General features: G+C 45.9%; 1 pseudogene; it reads left to right on the plus strand.

Annotated features, from left to right (window-relative positions):
• The first annotated feature begins 8432 nt into the window (after positions 1-8432).
• LOC148778068 (pyruvate dehydrogenase E1 component subunit alpha, somatic form, mitochondrial pseudogene) lies at positions 8433-9921 on the plus strand (annotated as a pseudogene).
• Positions 9922-10924: the final 1003 nt, after the last annotated feature.

The following is a 10924-nucleotide window of genomic DNA, read 5'->3' on the forward strand; positions in this document are numbered from 1 at the left end:
AGCACAAGCTGGAATCAAGACTGCCAGGAGAAATATCAATAACCTCAGATATGCAGATGATACCACCCTTATGGCAGAAAGTGAAGAGGAACTAAAGAGCCTCTTGAAGAAAGTGAAAGAGGAGAGTGAAAAGGTTGGCTTGCAGCTCAACATTCAGAAAACTAAGATCATGGCATCTGGTCCCATCACTTCATGGGAAATAGATGGGAACAGTGGAAGCAGTGTCAGATTTTATTTTTGGTGGCTCCAAAATCACTGCAGATGGTGATTGCAGACATGAAATTAAAAGATGTTTACTCCTTGGAAGGAAAGTTATGACTAACCTAGACAGCATATTAAAAAGCAGAGATATTACTTTGTCAACAAAGGTCCGTCTAGTCAAGGCTATGGTTTTTCCCATGGTCATGTATGGATGTGAGAGTTGGACTGTGAAGAAAGCTGATCACCGAAGAACTGATGCTTTTGAACTGTGGTGTTGGAGAAGACTCTTGAGAGTCCCTTGGACTGCAAGGAGATCCAGCCAGTCCATTCTAAAGGAGAAACAGTCCTGGGTGTTCTTTGGAAGGACTGATGCTAAAGCTGAAATTCCAATACTTTGGCCACTTCATGCGAAGAGTTGACTCATTGGAAAAGACCCTGATCCTGGGAGGGATTGGGGGCAGGAGGAGAAGGGGATGACAGAGAATGAGATGGCTGGATGGTATCACTGATTTGATGACATGAGTTTGGGTGAACTCCGAGAGTTTGTGATGGACAGGGAGGCCTGGCCTGCTGTGATTCATGGGGTCGCAAAGAGTCGGACATGACTGAGCGACTGAACTGAACTGAGTAACATGGAAGATACCAGTGTCTGTTGTCTGCATGGAAGCCCCATGCTGAGCAGGAGTCTCTCTCCTGTGGGCAGATCCTCAAAGATATGATAATAGCAGAGGCAGGGTGGAGCTGGGCCCTGCCCAGATAAAAGATTAAAAGATCACACGTTTCTCATTCTTCAGGTCAAGAACTTCCTGACTAGACATTCATAAAGACTCGTTGGGGGCTAGAAAGGGAGGTGGTGCCAGTTCATACATAATGGGTGGTATCAATCTTCTCATTAGCCTCTGTACTAGGATCCATCTCAGCTAAGAGGTATACCTGTTCACAGGGGAGGACCTTGAGTTATACCAAATATGGACCCATGGCCAAGCAAAGCAAGATGACTGGCCAGAGGAAACTGGGAAGAAATGCCCCATTAAAGTGATTTTGTTGTTGTTCAGTTGCTCAATCAGATCTGACTCTTTGCGAACCCATGGACTGCAATGCGCCAAGGTTCCCTGTCCTTCACCATCTCTTGGAAAACTCATGACTACTGACTCAGTGATGCCATCCAACCGTCTCATCCTCTGGTCCCCTTGTCCTCCTGCCTTCAGTCTTTCCCAACATCAGAACAAAGCGAAAGTCGCTCAGTTGTTTCTGAGTCTTTGCGATCCCATGGACTATGGTAATCTCCAGGCCAGAATACTGGAGTTAGTAGCATTTCCCTTCTCCAGGGGATCTTCCCCACCCAGGTATCAAACCGGAGTCTCCAGAAAACAGGAGTTGGATTCTTTACCAACTGAGCTATCAGGAGAGCCCAAGGTCCCAACATCAGGGTCTTTTCTAATTCGTCGGCTCTTTGCATCTGGCTGCCAAAGTATTGAAGCTTCAGCTTCAGCATAAAGGCACAACTCTCTCTCTCAGCCCACCTATATTTGTCTATTCATAGATACTTTCTTCCTCCTAATAAACTCTTTACTTGTTTCACTACTTTTCTTCTCTTTGTTGAAATTTATTTCTGCAAAGCAGAAAAGGTAGGGCCTTGTCACTGCCCACTTGCCTGGTGGTCAGTGGCTGGGACTCAGTGCTGACTGCCTGGCCTGACTTCACTCTCTGGTTAGGGAACTGAGACTCTGCTTCAAGCTGCTGCAGGCCGAGGCCACTTGAGATCAAGGTCACCAATAAGACCTTGGGTTTGACGTATTTGGTCAGTTGTAGGGACCTCCCTCCTCCCTCCTCCCTTCTCCCCCCTCCCTCCTCCCCCCCGCCCCCCCAACCCCACTTTTCCTTTGTGTTTCCTACTGTTGTTTCTGGCTTTGGCTGCTCTACTAGCTCCTCAGCGACGTAGATGGTAAGGAGTGTAAATGTAAATTTGTGTGTTTGACTCACAGTGAGGCCAAACAAATGTTGTTATTTGGGGCAGTGAAAGGTTTATTGCAGGGCCATGGAGAGAGAGACAGGTGGTTCATGTCCCCCAAACCCCAACTCCTTGAAAAGTTTCAGCAGAGCATTTTTAAAGTCATAGTGAGGGAGGAGTTGCAGGGTCTGTGGTCAGCTCCTCCACAGATTATCTGATTGGCTGATGGTGAGGGAACAGGAAGGTCATTATCAATCCTTCAGTTCAGTAAGTTCAGTTCAGTCGCTCAGTCGTGTCCGACTCTTTGTGACCCCATGAATCACAGCACGCCAGGCCTCCCTGTCCATCACCAACTCCCGGAGTTCACTCAAACTCATGACCATCGAGTTGGTGATGCCATCCAGCCATCTCATTCTCTGTCATCCCCGTCTCCTCCCGCCCCCAATCCCTCCTAGCATCAGAGTCTTTTCCAGTGAGTCAACTCGTCGCATGAGGTGGCCAAAGTATTGGAGTTTTAGCTTCAGCATCAGTCCTTCCAATGAACACCAGGATGGATATCCTTTAGAATGGACTTGGATGTCCTTGCAGTCCAAGGGACTCTCAAGAGTCTTCTCCAACACCACAGTTCAAAAGCATCAATTCTTCAGAGATCAGTTTTCTTCACAGTCCAACTCTCACATCCATACATGACCATGGGAAAAACCATAGCCTTGACTAGACGGACCTTGGTTGGCAAAGTAGTGTGTCTGCTTTTTAATATGCTATCTAGGTTGGTCATAACTTTCCTTCCAAGGAGTAAGCGTCTTTTAATTTCCTGGCTGCAATCAGTATCTTCAGTGATTTTGGAGCCCCCCAAAATAAAGTCTGACACTGTTTCCCCTGTTTCCCCATCTATTTCCCATGAAGTGATGGGACCAGATGCCATCAGCATTAGGTACCAGCAATTCTGGGAGCTCTGTGCTCATGATCATCAAGGAGTTAATTTCTTCTGGTTGGTGGTGGTTTTTAACACCTGAAAAACTCAGGAAATAGGCATGAAATTCTTTTACCTGGGTACTTTGGAGAGGCTACAGCAGAGGAAATGGGGGAAGGGTCTGCCTCTGCAAGGCCCCACAAGGTCCTGCTCAGTTAAAGTTAGGAGTACAAGAGGTTTAGTGAGGGGGTGATGCCTGTGAGAAATAAAAGGGAGAAGACGCAGGCTTGGCTGGGAAAGCCCCAGACTGCTAAAGAGATTTGACTGTATCGGTTAACCCAGTTGGAAGTTCTTAAGTAACTACTGCCCTCAGAGCGGTCCCATGTTAGCCGAAATGACTATGTCCCCATCTCCGCATCCTGTTGAGTCACCGGCTGGGAGTCTTTAGGAATGAGCCTGGCCAAGATGCAAACACCTAGGTGAAGCCTGGAGGTGCCAACAGCAGTAAGGCATCAGCTCAGCACAACCCTTGTAGCTGTCGGTAAGTTACTTTTTGAAGTGAGATCTGAGTTTTGTACCTTCATGGCTGCCACTGCTGCACTGTTGTCTGGAGACCCTTTTACTATTCTCTGCCCCACGTTTTCATCATTGGGCTTATCCCGTATCTTTATGATAATGTGTGCTGAAAATATCAGATAATGAATCCAGAGGCCTGGGTACTACTTGTGTTGTTTGCGGAAAAAAATTTGAAACCAGGGATAATTGATGCACCTTTTCACGTCTTCAGAAATCTCCAGGATCCCTCCAACCATCTGAGTTTATGATTTGTCCTGGGATTGCCGGAGTTCTACCTAGCCTGCTTGTAGCTCTCTTTTCCAGAAAGTGTGGCTTTTCTTGCATGGTCTGGGGGTTGAAAATGGTGATGCTTTCCTGGCCTTCAAATGCTCTTTGGGCTCACCTACGCATGCTGCTTTTCAGTTTATGTGGATGCATAATGTAGGAATTCTCCATTCTACCTCCTCATGTTCACTCTTTCTAGCATATGTACTAAGCACCCATTACATTCTAGGTGCTGTGCTAGATCTGAAGGTGCCAAGATGAAAAAGTCATGGCCATTCCTCCAAGGAGTCTAGTGGTATCAACTTGGCGAACATGCAATTGCCACGAGAGTAGGGCGAGCTGTGGGACTTCCCCGATAGCTCAGCAGTGACGAATCTGCTGGGAATGCAGGAGACTCGGGAGATGTGGGTTTGATCTCTGGGTCGGGAAGATCCCCTGGAAGAGGAAATGGCAACCACTCCAGTATTCTTGCCTGGAGAATCCCACGGACAGATGAGCCTGCCGGGCTACAGTCCATACTGTCGCAAAGAGTCGGACACAACTGAGTGACCGAGCACACATACGTGTTGAGGGCTGTGTTTGGCCTGGGTGCTATGGGAACTCTGTAGTAGAGGTTCCTACTCAGTCTTGGGATGGGGCGGGGTGTGTGTGTGTGTGAAGGGAGGGTGTCCAAAGACAAAATGGATGTTGAATCCTCATGGAAGGCAGGGGTTCCTCAGACAAGGTGGTGGGAAGAAGAGCAGATGAGGGGCTGGCATTCCAGGTACAAGGCCCACAGGCCCAAGGGTTCTGTGGGCAGAGAGGAGAAACTGTAAATATTCAGAGCATGTAAAACATCAAGTGAGAAGGAAGCGAAGTTGAAGGTGTGATGCAGAGCTCTGTGAGAGAGCCTATCCTGAGGGTAGACTGGAGCCACAAAACAGCTAAACCCAGCAACAACCAAGACGTGGCTTTCTCACACCGGCTACCACACACCGGAGAGCAGGGAGGAAAGTTACCACAGCCACACCCCAGGGTGCTTTGGTGCCACAGATCTTCAGAAGAAGGTGGGTGTTGCTGGTGAAAGCAGTCTGGAGGTGGTGAGTATGTGAGTGTGTGGTAAATTCTCCTGTCTCAGCAACATTTGAGGTGTGTTTTTCCCCTAGGTGGCCGTTACAGATGTTGCTACACATCAAGGTCATGGCAGGGTACTTGAGGTTCCTGCAGACTGTAAGAGGGAGCGCACTGGTTGGGGGCTGAGACCTCTGGTCTCATTCAGGTGGCACCATTCACTACCTCGAGTGACACCCTGAGCAAGTTGAAAGCTTTTTCAGTTTCCACAGAGCTGCTTTAGAATAAAGTGTTAGTCACTCAGTCGTGTCTGACTCTTTGTGACCCCATTGACTGTAGCCCACCAGGCTCCTCTGTCCATGGGATTTCCTAGGCAAGAAGTCTGGAGTGGGTTGCCAATTCCTTCTCCAGGCAATATTCCCCACCCAGGGATTGAACTCTTGTCTCTTGCATCTCCTTCATTGCAGGCAGATTCTTTACTGTCTGAGCCACCGGAAAATCCAAAATAAGGTAAATCTGACAACAATTTCAGGAAACATTCTTCTCAGAAAGTCTATTTGGAAACCTAAAATTAGCACCAGTACTGCAGAAAATAAGGTCCGCTGATTTTCTAAAGTGCCTTCCTACCTTGCCCAGTGTAGACAGCAGTCGTTATGGGACTCTGCTCCCTTAACCAATATCACCTGGGAACTCGCTAGAAATGCAAATTACTAGGCTGCACTCCAAACTTACTGAATCAGAAACTCTGGGGGCGGCACCCAGAAATCTTGTTTTTACGATTCCCTCCAGGCGTTTCTGGTGATCGCTTAAGTTTGATAGCCACAGATACGGGGTAAATGTAATGAAAATTTGCTGCACTGGTTATGGGGAAAACGCAAGCGCTCTTTTTTCCACCTCTACCAGCTGCAGCTTCGCAGTGGAATCAGGAGAGGGCGCCCACGGACCTGTCTCTGCCTGGCTCCTAGCAGAGCCTCGCGACCGGGTAAGCCCTAGAACAGTGACTTCTTTCTGATGCAGAAGTGACTGACAAATATACGAAAAAAAGACTTCAAAAGACTGTGGTATCAAAGTGGCAGTTAAAGAGAAGGCAGCGCTCAGAGGCGCAGCTGCAGAGGGCAGCGGCAGCGGCTACATCAGCATCCGAAAATTCCGGAAGCATCTCGAGTTGAAGCTTTTATTTTTTTTTTCCCCCTGCAGCATTTCTTCGAGCCCTTTTCTTTGATACACATTAGATTTCTGACTTTCCTTTGTTCTTTTTTTGTTTTCCCCTACACGTTAGGTTTTAGCGCCGGCAAGCTCCCAGCCTGGCCTCAAAGGCGTTATATCTGCCTGCTGCACAGCCACTTCGGTTCCGCGTTGTTTCTGCAGCCCTTCGCAGGGTTCACGGCCAAGTGTGAGCAGGGAATGCCCCTACCCCCACCGGCCACTTCCTCATCCAGACCCGCCACCTTTAGTCGGAGACCACCTTTTGATCTCTAGTTTTGCATTAGCGTCCCCGCCTCCGTCTTTAACCTGTACTTCAGCTCCTAGAGTCCTCATTGTTGTGTCACCCACAGCACCACCCTGTTTTGAGGGAAAGGAGGTGTGGCCAGCGCTAAACACAGCCCTGAACACTGGGTTTTAGTCCGGGTGAGAACGAGAAGGTCTCCCTCCACGCTTCCCTGTGGCTCCCCCTGGCACCTGCATAGCGGTCCTTTACACTCACATCAGGTGGTGTCAGGGGATGGTTTTTGCTTAACTATCCCCCAAAGAGAAATAGTTTGTCTCCGGAAAAGAAGTCATGTGCCAGAGGCCTTATTATGGTGTTTGTGCTATTAAGTTGTAAATCTCATCCCAGCACGAAAGTTTGCATTTTTCAAAATAGTATAAAATTCAAAATAATGAGGCTTCATTCGTCTTTTTATAAGACAGTTTTTAAAGAGAAGTTTTAGATTTACAACAAAATTGAGAGGAAGATATAGAAAATTATCCCTTACCACCCCCTACCCCCACCATAGCCTCTGATTATTAACATCACTCCCTAGAGTGAAGTCCATAGTTGATCTTAGAGTTCACTTTTAGTGTTGTACATTCTATGAGTCTTGACAAATATATAATGACATGTAATCTGACATTATAGTAGCCTACAGAATAGTTTCACTGCTCTGAAATCCTCTCTGTTCTGCCTATTTATCTCCCTCTTTCCCCGTCCTTGGTAACCATTAATTTTTTTAATGTCTATAGTTCCACCTTTTCCAGAATGTCATATAGTTGGAATCATACAGCATGTAATCTTTTCAGACTGGCTTCTTTCACTTTGTAATATGCATCTAAGGTTCTCCCATGTCTTTGCTTGATTAGTTTTTAAATGTTCAAGGCATCTCTTCAAGGCATCTCCTACTTGTAGGGGAACAAGGAAGATGATCGTGTAGGAATTGGTGTAAGGAAAAAATTGCCTATAGATGTAAGGGAGACAAATGTTCTAACTTTAAGAGTACTACATGGGTACCACTTCTCAGTTTACCTTGAGATACTCAAAATCTATTCTCAGCAACAAATTCAAATGGAAAATGCCCTACTGCTCCCTATGGGAGAAGGAAAGATGGAAAAAGGAAGGGCAAAATCTTTTAAGGCTTGGCTCTGTGATGACAGATTTCAGGCAGTGAACTCGAATGATGTTTTGCTCCCTTGGGCCAGGTTGCGCTTCAGTTTGCAGTGAATGTATACTTGAATGATGGTATAAACTGCATGGTTATTATCTTCATTTTAGAAGAATAAGAAAGAAAATATAGAAGACGTATGTGTACTCCACAGCTGTTCTTGATTTGTCATTATGATATAATTGAGTTTTTTTCCTTGTGGTTTTATTTGTTTTTGTTTTTTTCCAGTCCTTCACAAAGATTCTCTCCTTGACCAGATTCTAATCAGGCTCCTTTGAGCTCTTTTCCAACAAGGCCTTGACTTTTGGACTTCCCTGTTCGTCTCTGCATTGTCCAACTTTAGCAAGAATCCTAAGTCAATTTAACAAGAGTCCCCCACCCTTAATATCTGATCAGCCTCAGAGTTTAATTAAGTTCCTCATCTTTCACCATCACCCTGGGTTCTGATCACTCTGGTTGCTTTCAGCAAGAATCCTGGGGGGTCGGTTTACCAGAATCTTCCTTTACTCCTGATGTTTCCTCTTAGCAATTTTCTATCCACTGACCCCACCCTGATTCTCCACCATCAATTACCACTTTTTCTTGTTGTATTTGGAGTTAAGTCAGTCTTTCTCTCCCACTGTGGAACCCCATTGCAGTGGTCCCTCAACCCTCAAATAAAGTCTGCTTTAAATTTCTCTAAGAAGTGTCATGAATAAGTTTTTTTCCTTTAACATCCTTCCGAGTGGACTGAAATCTGAAGCTGCCCCATCATTTTCTGAATTACAGAGAGAACCTGATCTCTTTACCCCTGTTTGATTTTTGTTTCTAGAAACTGGAGATTAAGATCCTTTCTTTTGGTCTCCATCGCGTTGCACCCGTTAAGGGGAAGCGTCCTCTCAGGGCACCAGAAGGAGACTTGGACGCACCTGGGCCGCACTCCTCAGCTTGTTGGAGGTTCGCAGCTGCAGCCACTGCCTGCGCTCCATGAGGAAGATGCTCCCCGCCTTCTCTCGTGTTGTCGGGCGTGTTGTTGGGCGTGTTGTCGGGTGTCACCCAGAAGCAGAATGCAAGCAGAGTGCTGGTGGCATCCCAAATGATGCTACTTTTGAAATTAAGAAATGTGATCTTCACCTGCTGGAAGAGGGCCCTCCTGTCACTACAGTGCTTACCAGGGAGGATGGGCTCAAATACTACAGGATGATGCAGACCGTTCCCCGAATGGAGTTAAAAGCAGATCAGCTGTATAAACAGAAAATTATCCGTGGTTTCTGTCACTTGTGTGATGGTCAGGAAGCTTGTTGTATAGGTCTGGAGGCTGGCATCAACCCCACAGATCATCTGATCACAGCGTACCGGGCTCATGGCTTAACCTTTACTCGTGGACTCTCTGTCCGGGAGATTCTCGCAGAGCTTACAGGACGAAAAGGTGGTTGTGCTAAAGGAAAAGGAGGATCGATGCATATGTATGCCAAGAATTTCTACGGAGGCAATGGCATCATGGGAGCTCAGGTGCCCCTGGGAGCTGGGATTGCTCTGGCCTGTAAGTATAATGGAAAAGATGAGATCTGTTTGAGTTTGTGCGGCGATGGCGCTGCTAATCAGGGTCAGATATTCGAAGCTTACAATATGGCAGCTTTGTGGAAATTGCCTTGTATTTTCAACTGTGAGAATAACCGCTATGGGATGGGAACATCTGTGGAGAGAGCAGCAGCCAGCACTGATTACTACAAGAGAGGCAACTTTATTCCTGGGCTGAGGGTAGATGGGATGGATATCCTGTGTGTTCAGGAGGCCACAAAATTTGCAGCTGCCTATTGTAGATCTGGAAAGGGGCCTATACTGATGGAGCTGCAGACTTACCGTTACCATGGACACAGCATGAGTGATCCTGGAGTGAGTTACCATACCCGAGAAGAGATTCAGGATGTTAGAAGTAAGAGTGACCCTATCATGCTCCTCAAGGACAGGATGGTGAACAGCAATCTCGCCAGTGTTGAAGAATTAAAGGAAATTGATGTGGAAGTGATAAAAGAAATTGAGGATGCTGCTCAGTTTGCTACTGCTGATCCTGAACCACCTTTGGAAGAACTTGGCTATCACATTTACTGCAATGATCCACCTTTTGAAGTCTGGGGTGCAAACCAGTGGATCAAGTTTAAGTCCATCAGTTAAGGCGAGATACACACACCTTCAGTGGGTTCTTTGGCAGCAACTGTAAGGAATGCTTTGTGTTCTCAACTTTGTCAAGGAGGAAAACCCATAGAGAGAAGGCGTGTAGATTGAGATGGTGTTTGCATGTGGTTTGTACAGTGTTGCATTAAAAGAGGTGACTGCACACACAAGGTTATTTTATAGGTTAGTTATATAGGTCTGAAATAGGTAATAGTTTGCTTAACCCTCCAAATTATTTCTTTAGAATAGTTCTATTTGATTTAGTTGTATACTAATTTTAACACATACTTTAGTTACTAAGGGCTTCCCTTGTGACTTAGCTGGTAAAGAATCTGCCTGCAATGCAGGAGACCTGGGTTCAATCCCTGGGTCAGGAAGATCCACTGGAGAAAGGGATAAGCTACCCACTCCAGCATTCTTGGGCTTCCCTCGTGGCTGAGCTGGTAAAGAATCTGCCTGCAATGCAGGAGACCTGGGTTCCATCCCTGGGTTGGGAAGATCCCCTGGAAAAGGGAAAGACTACCTACTCCAGTATTCTGGCCTGGAGCATTCCATGGACTGTATAGTCCATGGGGTTGGCAAAGAGCTGTGAGCGACTTTCATTTTAACTTTGTTACTAAAAGGAAAAACAATTCCCTGTATGCCTGTCCAACTCTGCCACCACCTTGTGTGCCACTGTCCCTCGCAGTGCCCAACAGCTTACCTAGTGTACCCTAATGTGCACACACGCCCGTTAGTATACACATCGGTGCTGAAGCCTGTTCACACTGAACCATCATTCTCCTTAATAACACAATTATTTATTATAACTTGGCAGGGGTGGAAGGACAATTCCATGTTTAAATATAACTACTTCGTTTCAAAGGCCAAATAAGTTAGCTTTCTCAATTTATACATTCAATATAAATATGAAGCTATTTTCTTAAGTTTTCTATTTACATTCATATCAAACATTATTAAATACAAGGCATAGTCTTATCGACTTTATCTTTTTCTAATTTTAAGTGCAATTCCAGTTAATGTATGGAATGTATAATTGAAACAGTGAAACACCTATTGTTCCACCTTTCCAGCAAATGTTTGAAGTTAAAGAATCCCATAATACTTTGGGATGTGAAGACCAAGTTTTAGTCACAGTTCTCAAAATACATACAGTTCTACTCACATTTAAAACAT

The sequence above is a fragment of the Moschus berezovskii genome, chromosome 4, assembly GCF_049115385.1.
Source record: "Moschus berezovskii isolate FMDL1 chromosome 4, NW_MosBer_1.0, whole genome shotgun sequence".
Classification (NCBI taxonomy): Eukaryota; Metazoa; Chordata; class Mammalia; order Artiodactyla; family Moschidae; genus Moschus; species Moschus berezovskii.